Here is a 19,582-nt window from a genome sequence, read left to right as displayed (position 1 = left end):
TTTCCCTTCCGACACATCAACTAGAGCACGTCCCGTGTTCATGAACGGTCTACCAAAGATTAGCGGACAATTTACGTCATAAGCAAAATCTAAAATAACGAAATCGGTAGGAAAAATAAATTTGTCACCTTTAACTAAAACATCCTCAATTATACCGTATGGTCTTTTAGTGGTTTGATCCGCTAATTGCAAAATCATATTGGTACGTTTGATGTCTTCTTCTAAGCCTAACTTATTAAAAATGGATAATGGCATCAAGTTAATGTTTGCTCCTAAATCACAGAGACAACTGGGAAATTCAATATCTCCCAATTTACACGGAATGGTAAAACATCCGGGATCCTTGAGTTTTGTGGGCAAATTACTTGACACAATTGAACTACAATCTTCAGTTAGTGAAATGGATGAAATTCCTTCCCAACTGATTTTCTTTGAAATTAAATCTTTGAGGAATTTACCATAGTTGGGAATTTGCGTAATCGCATCCATAAACGTTAAATTAATATGCAAATTCTTAAGTTTGTGTAAAAATGTTAAAAGTTGTTTGTCATAGTCCTTATTGCGGACTTTTTGTGGAAAAGGTGGTTTGGGTACAAAAGTTTTTGTACTAGAGTCAATTGGTGCATCTTTTTGTTTTAATGTATCTTCTTTGGGCGTCGGTAAATCAGTTCCAGGTAAGGTCGAATTTCCGGGCATTTCCGGGCCTAAGTAGTTTTTCCCTGAACGAAGAGTGATAGCCTTAACATGCTCTTTCGGATTTTCTTCCGTATGGCTTGGAAGACTTCCCTCTTTGCGGGATGGAATTGATTTAGCGAGTTGTCCAATTTGAATCTCCAAATTATGGATGCTAGATGATTAGTTTTTAATAAGCTGATCGAATTTATTCTCGATCCGTTTAAAACCATCGTTGTGATTACTTATTTTTCCGCTCATAGCATCAATAAATTTGTCGATTTTAGAAGATAAAGTGCTAATCGTATCTCTTGATTGATTTTGATAATTAGTAGTACGATTTTGATTAGCATTAGCATTATTATTATCTCTCGAGTTAAAGTTAGGATGATTTCTCCATCCAGGATTATATGTATTGGAATAAGGGTTATTATTTTGGTTTTGCCCTTGGATAAAGTTTACCTGTTCAATTTCGCTCATACCTTCGTAGTCCACATCCGTTTGGATTGGCTTACCATTAGAATCACACGGTGCCATAAACCTATCAATTTTGTGCGATAAAGCAGAAAATTGGGCTTGCAACATCGCTACTGGATCAAGATTCACTATACCTTTAACTGATGAAGTAGTTGAGGATGATGGTTTTGCTAATGGTACGTGTCCACGTTCCGCGGGCCACATACTGCTGTTGATTGCCATTTCCTCCAAAAGTTCTCTTGCTTGGGCATATGTTTTCTTCATGAATAACCCTCCAGACATAACGTCCAATGAACCTCTAGTCGTAGGATTTAATCCATTATAAAATGTTTGCATTAAAAGTTCAGCGGGCAATTGGTGGTGTGGGCATAAACGTTGAAGTTCTTTAAAACGTTCCCAAGCCTCATAAAGAGTTTCATTATCATTTTGAGAAAAAGATGCTAACTCTTTAATGACTCTTGCGGTTTTTGCTAAAGGAAATTTTTTTGATAAAAATGCTTGGGCTAATTGCTCCCAAGTCTCAATTGATGCGGCTGGCATAGAAGTTAACAATTCTTTGGCTCGATCCTTCAAAGTAAAAGGAAAAAGGCGAAGTTTGATTGCTTCTGCAGTTACATCAGTAATTTTAAAAGTGTCACAAATTTCTAAGAAATTTGTCAAATGGGTATTAGGATTTTCGTTAGGTAACCCGTAAAACGTTACATTATTTTGCAACATATTAAGCAACGCAGGCTTAATTTCAAAATGATGTGCATTAATTTGGGGTCTAACTATACTGTTTGTTACACCAGCCACTCTTGGCCTAGCGTAATCCATAAGTGTGGCAATAACTTCTGGCTCGGTAATTTTAGTTTTTATTGGGGTTTTGTTTTTCTTTTTCTTTTCTTTCTTGTTCTTTTTAAGAGTTCTTTCAATTTCTGGGTCAATAGGATCTGGTGACGTGCCTGAACTTCGAGAACTGCGCATGAACTTGAAATTTTGCACGAACCGAAACTACCTACAAAACAGAATTTGAAAAATAAATATGTTAGTAATTGAAAATAAATAAAATACAAAAGTTTGAATAAGTATGAATAAACCTAGATTCGTAATAAAACACTAAAAATTTAAAATTTTGTCAAAAATTTTGGCGTTCCCCGGCAACGGCGCCAAAAACTTGTTGAGCGATTTCCGCAAGTGCACGGTATACGCTTGTAGTAATAAAAGATATCGATCCCACAGGGAACGTTTTTTAAACAAAACTTATTTATAATCGGTTAAATTTACTTTTAGGTTTATAATATGGAAAAATCGTTTAATCGGTTTTGATTTTGAAATTGCTAGAATGAGAATTAGATAGAGTATAAAAACGTTAGAAAATATTCTGATTTAAGAATGAATTTGCAAGATAGGAACGTTCAGTACTTTTTAGAAAAGTAAACAGATGTATTTGTTTGCATTAAGCATAGAAAACAACTTTAAACTTTGTACGAATTATAAAGATGAAATAAATGACGGAACCTCTAATTAATTGGCTTTGAACATGACAAAACCCTTTCGGGATATTTGCCCTTAATCAAATTAAAACTCTTTCGAGATAATAATTTGCCTAAGTGTTCAACAAAGTTTCCTTGTAAAGATTTTGAATTAAATACGTTTTAATGAAAACACCAGCAGTCACTTTAGTGGATTGGTTACCAAAAGTGCTGCATAAAAATCTATCGAATAGAACAGACTTTATTAGATGAAATATAAATTAATACAAGTTTACAGAGAACATGGAGCATGAAAACATTCGACGACTTGCAAGTGAACGGGTTGTCAATCCTTTCCTTGGGTTTCGTTAGAGTTTGTCAGGCTCAGGGGCGGATCCTCTACTCAATCTTCTCGTTGAATCTTCGTAATAGAGACTGGGTCGGTCAACTACCAAAACGAAAACTAAACTGGAACAATGTCTAAACGCTACTAAACTTGTTATTATTGAATAAACAATGTGTGTACAACATATTGCTTTTTACAGAATCGAAATCTAACTTCTGAATCACTTGACTCGAAATTTCTGCATAAATTCTATACTAATCTCTTTTTTCTACATATCTTCAACTCTCCATCAACTCTTTATTTATAGATGTTGAAGAGTCTTGATTGAAGTGTCGTGTCCGTTGTGAAGGATCGTGTCCATTGTGAAAGAACGTCTTTATCCACCCGAACGATCGCGTTTCGTCGAAAATGAAAGTGTGTAACTAGGCTTCTAAAAACTCCTGCTCGTACCGAGAATATTAAATTCTCTACCGAGAATGGGGGAGCATCAATTGGTCTTCAAACGAAGGAAGGAAAAGCTGGGGAACGCGTGTCGCGACCGTGAATTTGGGGGCCGCGGTCGCGGCACAGAACGTTTTTCAGTTCTTTTACTTTCGTTCGCGTCCTCGATTTGGCGTTATTAATTTATGTCGTCTTCGACTCCTTTTGTAGGGTTTTTCTTCTGTTTTCGAGCTCTTTTCGTTCCTATTTGGATTTTACCAAATATTTATGTACCTTACAAGAAAGAAACATATTCGAGAATAAAAGCTTCCTAAACAGTTATAAATTGCATAAATTCGTAGCAATATTGATGTAATTATTGATGATATTTTAGGTATATTTTGGACTTAACAATATCTTTGTAAACTCTCTTCATTTTTATGTGCAGTCTCTATAAAGTCCTAATCGGTAACATGAATAACTACTTCGGGACTCGATCCTTTATTGGGGATCTTTTTTCTTTCCATCGCGGGTGCCTTTGTTGATTTATGTAGAAAGCGTTCAAGTACTCCTCTATCTATCAACTTGCCGAGTTTAATTGCTAGTTGTATATATTCTTCAATATCGTGACTTTCACTTTTGTGGAAGTCGCACTAGCTAGGCACCCTTGTTGCGGCGCCCCGATTTTTTTAGCTTTGAGAGGTAGTCAACTGCTTGTTTTTATCCACCAAGTATAATACTTTTGTTTTAGTGTTGAGAGGTTTGGAGTTTCGCTTCAGTTGATACTTTTGCATTTGATGCTCCATGTCTCTGTCATTTTTGCGGGGATGTTTAAGGTTATCCTCTGAAGCTATACAATCCTTGGCGCTAGAGCTTTTTAACTAAGGATTGAACCTGTGACTATCCTATTTGATGAAATCTCTAGCCTCTTGGATTAAGTCTGGAAACATTTTGGGATGTCGTGTGGTTAGTTCTTGGGGTAAAGCATCGCTCGTGCAATTTGTTATCATGGCATATGATATACTGTCGCATCAAAGTTGAGGTTGCAAATTTAGATGGGCTTTGAATGTTTGAACCAATCCCGAAGGATTCCCCTTGCTGTGGACTATGTAATTGAGGTCTTAGATAATTTAACTCTTAAGGATGGAAGTGATAGTGTTGGGCGAATGCATTAGCCATCTAATGAAAGGACTTGATGGATTTGAGGACCAATTGTTCATACTAGTAAGATGCCACCACTTATAGAGTATTCAAGAAGAGATGACATGTGATAGCATTAGTAGTTTTGTAGTGGGATCTCCGAACCCATCGTACTTTTCCAAGGAAGGGTATTTGAATCCTCGAGGTATTGGTTCTCTCTGAATACACGTGCAGAGGGGGGGAGCTTATGTCTGTCACCTCCGGCATCAAGGCATCTAAACATAAACATCCGAATGTTTTTTTTAATTCCCTTCGGATGAGCTCCGCCATAGATTTTTTTTTCCCTTGGGCCATGGCTATTTTTACGATTAGAGGACGTTCTTCTGGGTATTGTCCATCGATCCTTGTGGGATCTTGGAACAATTGTTTTCTTTACCTGATGACTCCCCTCGCATGAGCCATGGGTTTTCACGGTCTTTCTTCTATTGTATCGGCATTGAGAATTGCTTGAGGATCTAGTGATTTTGGAGAACTTGAGTATTTTGCGCGCCTTTTCTTGTGTGAAGAGAGTTTAGCCCGCTCCTCGTCTTTCCATGGTAGAGGATGGAGGGATTAACCTTCCCCCAAAGAATCTTTCCAACTTCTCTCGCTATGGGAGGGGGAAAGTGATAGGAACCTATATATGATCCGTGTTTCGCTTGGTAGAGAAGGCTATGGAACTTTGGTTCTTTGCCAATCTAATGGCATATTCTGCTGCAGTCCGTTTGTCTTGTAGCTTGACGACCATGGTTGCTTGCTCGTTTGTGGCATGTTCAATAAGGCTCATGATATGAGCTGCTTGGTGATGCGGCCCATAAATTCTGTATTGGAAGGTTCTATGGATCCCGAACATTATGTTGAAATAATAAAATTATAATTAATAGAGTCTTTAATTTGGTACATTGTATTGTCCAAGAGTCATCTCTGTATTTATCAAGAGCTGTGTTGTTCCACAAAGAGTCATCTGTATTTATAGAGAGTTACTGTTTACCAATATTCATGTCTATAATGTATAAATACCTATGAATTAAAGTAGTAAGGCAAGAGAATTTTCTTCCAGCAATTATACTCTTCCTTTATTACCTGTAAAAGTTTATTTATTTGATCCAACAAATTGGTATCAGAGCCAAATAAAAATTCTCCTGAAAATTGAGAGTCATGGTGAAAAGAGAAATCGCCATTGATTTGTGGGACACCAAGTCGCAGATTTGGAAAGCTATGTGCTTATGCATCAGTCATATCAAAGAACAAGTCGATTCTTTAACCTTCGAGGAGATCAGGAGGTTGTTGGAAAATGATTTGGGATTGGAGAAATATGCTTTGGATGAACATAATAAATTTGTCATGCAATGTCTAGTGGAGTCCTTAGAAAGTGATGAAGATGACGACAATTCTGAGGATTTAGGAGAAATTAAGGTAGAAAAACATGTATATGATGATGAGGAGAAAATGCAAGATTTTCCTATGATGGGCCTTTTGCCCAGAAACTGATCCAGTCAGTTAGAAGAACGAAGTTCCAAGTAAGCGCAACATTAGCAAGGCCATGATGAAAAGCGCTTCCTATATTAAAGCCAATTGTGAGGAAGTTGTTGAAACACCTTTCCACATGATTTTGATTTGACAAAATTATTTAACAAGAATTAAATCTCCATGATAAAAATATTCCAACACATTAAATTTAAATGCTTTGATTTATTTGTACTAATGTGTTTGTTCAATGTTGAGTTATTTAAATTTATAAGACATCAAGTTGTACGGCCCAAAGGCCTTAAGTCAAGCCCAAGTCAACGTGTCAATGCCTCATGGCCCAAGCAGATCAAAATGCAGGTCGCACTGAGTAAAACGCAAGCCCACCATTGAGAAGGATCGAGAAACTTTTGACCAAAAGCTTCAAAACGAAGCTGCTGAGTTGAGCGACAAGATAGTCAGGTCAGCAGCTGGCCTGAATAAACTTGGAGACAAAGTATTTCTACTTAGGGTAAAGTTCAGAAGACGCAGAAAGCTGTCTAGAAGACTTTACCATAAATGTGGAAACATTCTGTTCTGTCTGACGAAAAGCTGCTGAGCAGTACCGAAGACAGAAGATACAAGGTTTTGATTGGCCGAAGACGCTGAGCACGTACTGAGTGAAAGCGACAGGAAGCCATTTCCCTCCAACGGTTATTTCGAAATTCAAAATAACCAGTGCATCAAGTGTCACTATAAATAGGCGACTCAAACGCTTCATTCGATACAGATCTTCAATCAAGTCAAAACGCTGACCAAATTGTTACTTGAAGTTCTGTGAGAAAAGCAAAGCAAATCTTACACCAATTCCAATTTTGTGTAAAAGTCTAGAGTGATCTAAATCATCTAAAGTGTCTTAGCAATTGTTGTTTAGGACAAACAAACACTTATCATTTCTAGAAGAATAGAAAGGAGAAGCTGAGTACTCGGTTATAGTACTCAGCGGTAGAAATAGGAGTGAGTAGAGGAATAGAGGAAGGTACTCTTGTATACTCAGCTTTCTATTGTAAAAGGTATGTGCTCTACCTTTAAAGAGCTCAATAGAGGATTCCAAAAAGCTCGGAAGGAATTCCGGGGACTGGACGTAGGCGGAGAGGCCAAACCAGGATACGTCTGCTGAGTAACATCTTTCTAACCTTTGTCTCCTTAAATTATTGCTTGCTATAACACTGCCTAGTTAAACGCTAAAAAGAACATAAGCTGAGTTGAGTGAACTGAGAAGCTGAGTTCAGGAATAGACTCAAGTGTTATCTCCTGACTCAAGGATAGATTCAGTCTTAGTCACCTGTTGACTAAGCTTGTATTTAAAACTTACTCAGTCTCACTGTGCTAAAGGACTTCGAGAAAGTCTAAGATAGAAATTAACAGTCAGCCATACGTGAAAATTTTTAATAGTTCCTAACCCCCCCCCCCCCCTCTGGAACTAATATTGTCACGTTACACGGGACCAACAAGTGGTATTAGAGCTTAACAGCTCACTGAACAAGATATAACTATCTTGAGCTGATCCCCACAATGGCTGAGAACAGCACTCGTTTCCTCCTAGGAAAACAGACAACTCAGATTCTTCCTGAGGGACTGTCCACTAGGCCTCCTCTGTTCTTTGGGTCTAACTATACCTTTTGGAAGAACAGAATGAAAAACTTCATTCAGGCAACAAACATGAGTGCATGGCTTTCCATAGTCCAAGGCCCGTTTGTTCCTGTTGAAACTGTTGACGAACAAATGTCTGTCAAAGCTGAGGCTAACTGGTCAGAGGATGACCTCAAGAAACTGCAAAATCATGCCGCTGCTATAAACATGCTTCACTGTGCATTAGATGCTGCAGAGTACAATAAAATCTCAGGTTGCGAGTCAACACAGGAGATATGGAAGAAGCTGGAGGTCACCTATGAAGGAACCAGTAAGGTCAAGGAATCTAAGGTGAACTAACACATGAGGCTGTACGAGTTGTTCGAGATGAATGATGGTGAAGGAATTTCTGACATGAACTCAAGGTTCACCAACATTATCAACGAACTCAAAAGGCTTGGCAAGATCTTCACTGAGGAAGAGATAGTGAAGAAAATATTGAGGAGTCTTCCCCAAAGCTGGCAAGAAAAGAAGACAGTCGTTGAGGAAGCCCAAGATCTAACCACCTACAAGTATGATGAACTCATCGGATCCTTGCTGACCCATGAGATATCAATGAAGAACTTTGAGGTGAAAGAAAAAGCTGAGGACAAGAAGCAAAAGTCTCTTGTCATGAAAGCCGACTCCACTGATGGTGACTCATCTGATGATGAAGAAATGGCCATGTTCACTAGGAAGATGAAGAAGCTGTTCCGCAAGAATAACAACTACAGCAGAAAGCCATTCAAGAAATATGATAACAACAAAGCTGAGTCAAGCGACAACAAATACAGGAAAGAAAGCTCAAAGCCTATCACATGCTTTGAATGTCATCAAACTGGCCATATCAAGTCAAGTTGTCCTACTTTGTAGAAGGACAAGAAAAGTGGAAGAAAAGAAATGGTGGCCACTTGGAGCGATAGTGATGAGTCATCTTCATCAGAAGCTGAAGCAACTGAGTCAGCAAACATCTGTTTCATGGCAGATGATGCTGCTGACTTCTGTCCGTCTGAGCAAGCTGACTCATTGTGTGCATCCGATAATGAGGAACAACCAACTGAGGTAACAACTCTACCCTTGCTCAGAAACAAAATGATTAACGCCCTGAGTGATCTTTACACACTTGTCAAAAAGTGTAACAAGAAAGTGCGTGCACTCAGCAGGCGATGTGATGAGATTGAGGAGATCAAACTCAGTGACCTCCGTCATCTTCTCCAGGACAATACTAGGCAAGATGAAAATCTTAAAATCATGCATAGTTATGTCACTGAGGTCAAATCAGACTCTAAGAAGCTGAGGAAGGACATCACATCTATTCAGAACCAGCTAAAGGTTCCGAATAAGAAAAATGTCCATCATTACGCTGAGTACTCATGTACTAGTCATCGGAAATGGACTCCCCAACGAAATGTCCAATGTGACTTTTGTGGGAAGAAAGGCCACACTACCAAGGTGTGTTGGCATGCTCAGCACAATGGTGCTAACCCTCTAATAAGGCTTTCACAAAGAAAGGTCCACTGTGACTTCTGTGGTAAGACTGGCCACACCACCAATGTGTGCCGTCATAAAATGAAATATGATGTATCACCTGCTGTGCCTAACAAGCGAGGACCCAAAAGGACTTGGGTACCTAAAGATAACTAGTTATATTGCAGGTCGGCCTGAGGTGTGCAGAGAAGTCAAAGTTGTGGTATATTGACAACGCATGCTCAAGGCATATGACGGGTGATGAAACTCAGTTCATCACACTTGAACTTAAACGAGGAGGAAGCGTAAGTTTTGGAGACAACAAAAAGGGTAAGATAGTAGGGTCAAGAACCGTTGGTGGTAATCCTACTATTGAGTCAATCTCCCTAGTCAGAGGACTTGAATATAACATACTGAGCGTAGCTCAGCTCTGTGATAGCGGTATGAAGGTTATATTCGATGACACTGGATGTAAAATACTCGAGGGGAAAACGAATGAATTAATTTTAACCGCCCCTCGCGTTGACCATGTTTTTATGCTGAGTTTAGAAAAGAAATTTTCAAAACATATATGCTTAGTGTCAAAGGAAGAAAATTCCTGGATATGGCACAGGAGACTTGGTCATGTAAGCATGGACCTCCTGGCCAAATTAGCAAGAAAGTAATTAGTTGAGGGACTGCCAGAACTTAAGTTCGAAAATGATCAATTGTGCAACGCTTGTCAGCAAGGAAAACAAACCAAAAAATCTTTTCATAGTAAAAACATCGTCTCAACTAAGCGTCCACTTGAGTTGCTGCACTTGGATCTCTTCGGACGAGTCCAGCCGCTGAGCTTGGGTGGTAGGAGATTTTCCTTGGTCATTGTAGATGACTTCTCGCGGTACACTTGGATTATCCTGCTGAGTAGCAAGGATGAAACCTTTGAGACATTTTCAACATTAGTTAGAAAACTTGAAAATGATAAAGACCTAAAACTAGCTCACATCCGAAGTGATAATGGTGGAGAATTCAAAAACCAACAGTTTGTTGAGTTCTGTGAAGCCAGCGGCATTGACCATAACTTTTCTACTCCTAGAACTCCTAAACAGAATGGGGTAGTTGAAAGGAAGAACAGAACCTTGGTTGAAATAGCCAGGACAATGCTGAGTGAGAATAGGCTTCCAAAGTACTTTTGGGGTGAAGCTGTCAACACAGCCTGTTATATACTCAATAGGGCTCTAGTCAGACCCATATTGAAGAAAACTCCCTACGAACTTTGGAAAGGACGAAAACCCAACATTGGATACTTTTGTGCCTTTGGTTGTAAATGTTTTATCTTAAATACTAAGGACAACCTTGCTAAGTTTGATTCAAAAGCTGATGAAGCTATCTTTTTAGGTTACTCAACAAACAGCAAAGCATATAGAGTTTTCAATAAACGAACCCAGGTCTTAGAAGAGTCAGTACACATTGAGTTCGATGAAACTAACCCTGCAGGGAAAGTCAGTCAAACGACTGAGGATGATCGATACTCAGCAGAAGCTGACCAAAGTGGAGCCGCTGAGTTACCACTTCAAGGGCTGACCAAAGGTAAGAAAGACACTCAAATTGTTTTCACTGACCAATCCATACCTGCAGAGATCGTTGAAACATAACCAGCTCAAGACATCACACTATCGAAAGAAATCAGAATCCCAAGAGGACACTCTGAAAGCGCCATTCTCGATGCTGCTGAAAACACCCTGATGACAAGAAATCAACTTAGGAGATACCTCAGCAATGTTGCATTCGTCTCAGTTCTGGAACCAAAGAATTTCTCAAAAGCTGAGAACGACGAGCACTGGATGGGTGCAATGCAAGAAGAGCTTGATCAGTTCAAAACAAATGAAGTTTGGGACTTGGTGCCAAATCCAAGAAGCTAGAAGACCATAGGAACAAGATGGGTTTTCCGCAACAAGCTAGATGAGCAAGGGAATGTGGTCAGAAACAAAGTAAGACTTGTAGCTCAGGGCTACAGTCAGCATGAAGGTATTGACTACGCTGAGACCTTCGCACCAATGGTAAGGCTTGAAGCAATTAGAATTTTATGTGCATATGCGAGTTTCATGAATTTTAAATTGTTTCAAATGTATGTCAAGAGTGCATTTCTTAATGGAGTTATAAATGAGGAAGTTTATGTCAATCAGCCTCCAGGGTTTGAGGATCAAAAATTCCCAAACCATGTTTATAAACTCAAAAAGGCTCTGTACGGTCTCAAGCAAGCACCACGTGCTTGGTACGAGAGGCTGACCAGTTTCCTGCTGACTAGAAATTATGTCAGAGGCAAAGCTGATACAACCTTATTCATTAAGAGAAAGGGTAAAGACACCCTGCTGGCTCAAATATATGTTGATGACATCATTTTTGGTGGTACTAACGAATCTATGTGCAAGGATTTTAGCAAACAGATGCAGACTGAGTTTGAAATGTCAATGATGGGAGAACTTAACTTCTTCGTTGGACTCCAAATCAAACAAGGAAAGAATGGCATCTTCATAAGTCAAACGAAGTATGCTAAGGAGATATTGAAGAAATATGAACTTGACAACTGTAAGCCAATATCAACCCCAATGGGCATTGACACTGTCCTCTGTGCTGATGAAAGTCGTAAGTTAGTAGATAGCAAATTATATCGAGGTATGATTGGCTCTTTACTTTACTTAACAGCGAGTAGACCATACATTCAGTTCTCAGTATGTTATTGCGCTAGATATCAATCTAACCCTAAGGAATCTCACTACATAGCTGTAAAAAGAATCCTTAGATATTTGTAAGGCTCAGTGAATGCAGGCTTATGGTATCCCAATACTCATGACTTTACACTTCTCGGATACACTGACACTGACTATGGACGAGATAAGCTAGAACGAAAAAGCACTTCAGGAGGATGTCATTTCCTTGGAAGTTGTCTTGTGTCTTGGTTCAGTAAGAAGCATTCATTAGTAGCCCTGTCAACCACTGAAGCTGCGTACATTGCTGCTGGAAGCTGTCTTGCTCAAGTCCTTTGGATCAAGCAACAGCTAGAAGATTATGGTGTTTAGACCAAAATGATTGAAGTCAAATGTGACAACAAAAGTGCCATTGACCTATCAAAGAACCCAATTCAGCACAGCAGGATGAAGCATGTCAGCTGTTAGACAAGGTGCCGACGGCCTCGCACCGGGCAGACCGGGGGGTGGACACCTCATGGCGACGTAAGTGGTGATTGGCGCCGAAAGCAACCAATCATGGAATCAAGCTGCTCGGCAGGACCGGAGCTCGGAGTATGGAAGAGTCGCCACCCACGAATGGGAAAATGAACACCGATCCCTTGCGGGAGACCGGTGAGGGTTTGGGAAACTTAGGTATGAGCCGAGAAGGCTAGCTCCTTTCCGAAGAAAGGCTACTAGGCACCCCGACATCGCCCGGTTATGAACCACCGGCCTCCTACTCAGCGTGTTAGGCGATAACGGACTAATCGCATATTTCTTTAAGTTTAAAATTCATTTGAAACCTTTTCTTTCTCGCTTTGAAAACCGTTTTGAGCATGTCATTAAAAGCCATTTTGGTAAAGAATCACCCATTTTGCATAAATTTAAAATACATAGGAGAGAGAGGGGGAGAAGAAAGAATTGATTTATTCACAGTGTGATTTTATGCTTCAGACTATACACCAATTCTAAACTAATCTCATTCCCAAAAAACGAGTTTATTTACATGATTCGTACCTTAATCGCCGTTGGAGTGATTTAGGTACGTTTTAAAACCCCGTTAATTTACATGACATCGACTCGAATCGCCGTTGGAACGACTCGAGCGTTTGAAAACGTGAGATAAGAAGTTTTAACCAAAAACGTGGTTAAGCATACAAGTCCATTTATTTTTGTACAAAATCATTTAGACAAGAAAACGATTCAAAACTCTATTATTTACAAATAGAAAACGATTTTAATTACAAGGTTCGCTCAATCCGCCGTTGGAACGGATTAAGGTTTCAACACGTGATATTTTGGAAACAGTTTAAAAATGACAAAGAAAACGTTATTTACACTTTAGGAATATCTAGAAAAGCTTTTAATTTAAACAAACTTGAAATCTCTTTTTGTCTTTTATTTTCCCCTTTTCACTCAATTAGCCCTTACTTGAACATCATTACAATAATTAACAAATCAAGGCCAAATTTACCCAATCAAATATATTTAAAATATATACATATATACAAAAATAAAATAGAAATACATATATATACATAGTTTTATCTAAAAATAAGGATATATCTATAGATAAAAATGAGTAAGAAATACTATATGATATAATAAAGAAAAAGAGAAAGAATACTAAAAATAATACATATTTTTTATTCTAGTTAAAGCTATGTAAAAATAATGGGCAAAAATCCCAAAATAAGAGAATATCATTTATCCCAAAATGGTTTCACCTAATAATAGCTAATATAACCCAAACAACCCAAAAACTATATATATATATATATATATATATATATATATATATATATATATATTACTTTATAACATTAAATCCAAACAAATTAAATTTCAAAATGAAATAAATAGCTATATAATACATAATTAATAGTTATAGCACTTGAAAATAACTTTTATAAACATATTACATAATTAAATACATAGGTACACAAGTATAAGTATAAAAAAGTTGAGAAAAGAGGGTTAAAAGGGTGATTTTCGGATTTCAGCAGATTACCGACGGAAAATCCGTCGCTAATCTGCTGTTAGTGACAGAGATTACAGAATATCAGAAACAATCCCTATACTTTCCAGATTTATTCAAATGCTTTAGATTAGATCTATTCTATCGTTTTGGACCTCCGAACTACCAAAATAGGATCATAGTCTATAACGGAGACTCCTAAAACGATGTTTTATTTTTAAACGTTATTTAGAAATGTTTTCAAAACTTATAATTACAACGTTTTTTAATCCCGAACTACCTTTGAGTCGGATCACGGTTCGTATTGGGATATTAAAACGAGGTTTTTTATTTCAAAAACAAAACCAAATGTTTGTTTAACACGAGTCGAAAATTAAATAAATACGGAATAATAAATAAAACGTGATAAATAAATAATTAACTAAATAAATAAAACTTTAGAATAAATAAATAAAATGAATAAATCAATAAATAAAGGAAATAAATAAAACGAGTCTAGTCCTCGGATAATACCTCAAGATCGGTATTGACAGCTGAAGTCGGTTGATTCCACGAGTTACGATTTTTGTGTTTTTCGGTGTTTTTAGTAAAATTTTAACTTTTAGGAAATTCGGATTTTTTAGGAAAAAAATGTTTTTTTCCCCAAAAAAATAACTTTCTCTCTCTAAAAAATGTTTTAGAGTGAGAAGCTCCAAAAATCCTCCTTCTCAAAAATGCATGGGGATCCGTGCCTTTTATAGGCACGGATCCCAAAAAAATTTTGGGCGTGGCCCGAAGGGCGTCGGGCTACGCCCAAAATGGTTGGGCAGACGCCCAACATCAGTTGGGCGTGTTGAAACACCTTTCCAAAAGATTTTGATTTGACAAAATCATCTATGATTAAGAGGAAATTAAATTTAGATGCATTGATTTAATTGTACTAATATGTTTGTTGAATCTTGAGTGCAAAAATATATAAGGTAAAAGACAGGACAAAAGTCAGCACAAACAAAGCTAAGTAGCAAAGAACTCAGCATGACAGAATAGAAGCTGAGTAGAGTTAAAAGTTCAGAAACAAAACAAAGCTGACTAAAGCTGAAGATCTCTTCAGGGGCCGTTACACAAAACGGAGCTGACCTTGAAGGAACTCAGCATGAACCATGAACAAATGAAGCTGAGTATTCATCAGGACAGCATGAAGGATCCGTTTTACTAAAAGACAAAGTCTGCCAAATCTTCTGCACCAATAATTGGAACCTCGAAGATACCTAAGAAGACTGATTCCGAGAGTCATGGGATATTGGATTATTGGAAACAGACAACTGGCACAAACAAACAAAACAGACGCTAGAAGACAACCTGACGCCTGAAGAAAAACAGAAGCATGGAATGGCGTACAGTCTGAAGCTTCCCAGAAAAATGTTCCCCAAAAGAGCTGTTTTGGTTACAATGGTCAAGACATTTTAAACAATTAAGTCCACAAGTTTTCGTCTATAAAAGGACAATCGAAGAACCAAAATACACAGAATATAGAAGCATCAAAAGAAAAATACAAGAGAGAAAGTTTCAAAAGTACTCAAATACAAAAAGAATCTTACACCCACGTTTCTATTCTATGTGTAAATGCTAGATTGAGTTGTAATCATCTAAAGTGTTCTTTAGTTCAAAAAGGAACAAGTCTGTGATCAATAGCAATATTGAGAAAGTAAAGCTGAGTGCTAAGTTGTAAGCATTTCAGTAGTAAAGAAATCTAGGTGCTGGGTTGTAGCACTTAGTAGGAGTTGAGTAAACGAATAGAGGAAGGTACTCTTGCATATTCAACTGCCTTGTAATTGGTTTGTGCTCTACCGTTAAAGAGCTCAATATTGGATTCAAAAAGCCCGAAGGACTCTGGGGACTGGACGTAGGCAGAGAGGCTGACCTCCAAGAGTGTCAATTCTCAACTCTCAAGAAGACAACTTTAGTCAACATCTGATTAAAGCTATCTTCGAACATATCTCACCAAGCTGACCAAAAGCAGAGTTAATAAACTCTCAAAATTACTTCCAGTCAGCTTAATTAAATCACGAAAAAGTTATATTAGTTCCTAACCCCCCCTTGAAACTAATTATCAGGGACCAACAAGTGGTATCAGAGCACAAAAGCTCACTACTCAGAGATTTAACAATCTTGAGCTGATCCCTAAAAATGGGTGAGAATAGCACTCGTTTCCTTCCTGGAAACCAAACAACACAGATACTCCCTGAGGGATTATCAATCACCAGACCACCCCTATTCTTTGGATCGAATTATACGTTCTGGAAGAATAGGATGAAGAACTTTATTCAAGCCACAAACATGAGTGCATGGCTTGCAATTGTTCAAGGTCCACATGTGCCATACAAAACTATTAACAATGAGAAAATTGTTAAGAGTGAGGCTGAGTGGACAGAGGATGACCTCAGAAAACTACAAAATAATGCTTCGGCTATAAATATGCTTCACTGTGCGTTAGATGCTGCAGAATACGATAAGATTTCAGGTTGTGAGTCAGCACAGGAGATCTGGAAGAAGCTTGAAGTAACCTATGAAGGCACAAGCAAAGTTAAAGAGTCTAAAGTCAATCAACATATGAGACTCTACGAGTTGTTTGAGATGAAAGAAAATGAAGACATCTCAGAAATGAACGCAAGGTTCACAAACATTATAAATGAGCTAAAAAGGCTTGGAAAGAGCTTCACTGAAGAAAAACAAGTGAAGAAGATTCTGAGAAGTCTGCCCAAGAGCTGGCAAGCAAAGAAAACAGCTGTAGAGGAAGCTCAGGACTTGACTACCTACAAATATGATGAGCTGATAGGATCCTTGCTGACCCATGAAATCTCTATGAAAAAATTTGAAGCCAAAGAAAAGGAAAAATCAGAGGATAAGAAACAAAAATCCCTTGTCATGAAAGCAGACTCAACTGAAGCTGAGTCAACCGATGATGAGGAATTGGCCATGTTCACCAGAAAGATGAAAAAGTTGTTCAGAAGAAATGATAGAAATGGCAAAAGATCATTTAGAAGAAATGATAAGTACAAAGCTGAGTCAAGCGACAAGTACAAGAAGGACAGCTCGAAATCTATCACATGTTTTGAGTGTCATCAAACCGGGCACATCAAGTCAAGCTGTCCCAATCTTAAGAAAGAGAAGAAGGGAAGCAAAAAGGCGATGGTAGCCACATGGAGTGACAGTGATGAGTCAACATCATCTGAAGCTGAGCAAAATGAAACAGCCAACATATGTTTTATGGCAGATGATGGAGCTGACCAATCCCAGTCTGAGCATGCTGACCTTTCTGATGGAACTGACCAAGAGAACCACAACAATGAGGTAACATCTTTACTTTTACTAAGAAATGAAATGGTGAATGCCCTGAGTGACTTATATACACTTACTAAGAAGTGTAACAAAAAGATTAAGGCACTCAGCAGGCGCTATGATGAGATTGAAGAGGTCAAACTGAGTGATCTCCGATATCTTCTCCATGACAACTCTGACTTGCATACCAACATGCAAATCTTACATAAGTTTGTCACGGAGGTCCAATCTGAGTCAAAGAAACTTAGGAAGGATATCACACACCTACAAAGTCAAGGGAAAGTCTTAAACAAAGCCCATGCTGAGTACGCAAATAATAGTCAGCATAAGCAAGTCACTCAATGTGAATGTTGTGGAAAACGTGGACACACAAAGGATGTGTGTTGGCATAACAAACGGACTGTCCAATGTGACTTCTGCGGAAGAAAAGGGCATACCACAAAAATATGTTGGCATGCCCAACACAATAATGCTGACTATACTCAGTTCAACCCACAAAGGGTACCTTTTTGTGACTTCTGTGGTAAACCAGGCCACACCATAAAAGTATGCCGTCATAAGTTGAAACATGATTTTGCACCTGTCTACACTAACAAGAAAGGACCCAAAAGAAATTGGGTACCTAAAAATGAATAGTTTGAACTGCAGGTCAGCTTGACATGCGTGGAGAAGTCAAAACTATGGTATATAGACAGCGCATGCTCAAGGCATATGACAGGTGATGAAACTCAGTTCATCACACTAGAGCTTAAACGAGGTGGAAGTGTAAGCTTTGGAGACAACAAGAAGGGTAAGATAGTCGGTTCAGGTACTATCGGAGGTAACCCAACCATTGAGTATGTCTCCTTAGTTAAAGGTCTAAAATACAACCTGTTAAGTGTAGCTCAGCTTTGCAAAAGCGGCAGAAGAGTTGTATTTGATGATACTAAGTGTCAAATACTCGAGGGAAATACAAATGAATTGATTTTAACTGCCCCTCGTGTAGAAAATGTATATATGTTGAACTTGGAAAAACAGTTTTCTAAAAATATATGCTTAGTATCTAAAGAGCACAACTCCTGGCTATGGCATAGAAGACTTGGGCATGTCAGCATGTCAGCATGGATCTTCTTGCCAAATTAGCTAGAAAGCAATTAGTTGAGGGATTACCCAAATTAAATTTTGAAAAAGATCAGCTATGTAAAGCCTGTCAGCAAGGAAAACAAACTAAAAAGTCATTTCATAGTAAAAATGTCCTCTCAACCAAAAGGCCATTGGAATTACTACATTTAGATCTTTTCGGACCTATCCAGCCACTCAGCTTGGGAGGTAAGAAATTTTCTTTGGTTATTGTAGATGATTTCTCTCGGTATACTTGGATCATCTTGCTTAGTAGCAAGGATGAAACATTTGAGATGTTCACCACATTGGTCAAAAAGCTTGAAAATGACAAAGACCTAAAAGTAGCTCACATTAGAAGCGACAATGGTGGAGAATTCAAAAATCAACAGTTTGATGAATTCTGTGAAACCTGTGGTATTGACCACAATTTCTCTGCTCCAAGAACACCTCAACAAAATGGGGTTGTTGAAAGGAAAAATAGAACCATTGTTGAAATAGCTAGGACGATGCTGAGTGAAAATAGGCTTCCAAAGTACTTCTGGGGTGAAGCTGTTCACACAGCATGTTATATACTGAATAGGGCTCTAGTCAGACCTACACTTAAGAAACCCCCATATGAACTTTGGAAAGGTCGAAAGCCCAACATTGGATACTTTTGTGCCTTTGGTTGTAAGTGTTTTATACTCAATACAAAAGACAACCTTGCTAAATTTGATGCTAAAGCTGATGAGGCGATCTTTTTAGGGTACTCAACAAACAGTAAAGCATATAGAGTATTTAATAAAAGAACTCAAGTTGTAGAAGAGTTTGTACATGTTGAGTTCGACGAAACTGATCCTACAGGTAAGTCAGCTCAGCCTGAAGAAGAAGAACCAGGCTCAGCTTCCGCTGATCAACCACAAGCCACAATGCCTAACATACAGGAGCTGACTCGAGGTAAGCAAGAAATTGAAATATCATTTGCTGACCAATCAATTCCTATAGAGATTGCAGAAACACCTCTCCAAACGACTCAGCACTGCCAAAGGAAATAAAGATCCCAAGAGGTCATACAGAACAAGCCATTCTTGATGCCGCTAACAACAAACTGATGACCAGGGATCAACTTGGAAAATACCTCAGCAACGTTGCATTCGTATCAATACATGAGCCAAAGAATTTTGCTGATGCTGAGCAAGATGAGTATTGGATCAATGCCATGCAAGAAGAGATTGATCAATTCACCAGAAATGAGGTATGGGATTTAGTACCTAAACCTAGGAATCAAAAGCCCATAGGAACTAAGTGGGTCTTTAGAAATAAGCTAGATGAACATAGGAATGTGATTAGAAACAAAGCCCGACTT

General features: G+C 38.3%; 1 non-coding gene across 1 annotated transcript; it reads left to right on the top strand.

The window, feature by feature from the left end:
- The first annotated feature begins 1,501 nt into the window (after nucleotides 1-1,501).
- On the top strand, nucleotides 1,502-1,608 carry LOC136221120 (small nucleolar RNA R71). The gene has a single exon (XR_010684908.1). It is a non-coding gene; the product is annotated as a small nucleolar RNA R71 (small nucleolar RNA).
- The last annotated feature ends 17,974 nt before the right edge of the window (nucleotides 1,609-19,582 follow it).

Source organism: Euphorbia lathyris, chromosome 2 (assembly GCF_963576675.1).
Source record: "Euphorbia lathyris chromosome 2, ddEupLath1.1, whole genome shotgun sequence".
NCBI lineage: Eukaryota > Viridiplantae > Streptophyta > Magnoliopsida > Malpighiales > Euphorbiaceae > Euphorbia > Euphorbia lathyris.
Note: the sequence above shows the minus strand (reverse complement) of the source record. Positions and strands in the feature narration are given on the sequence as shown.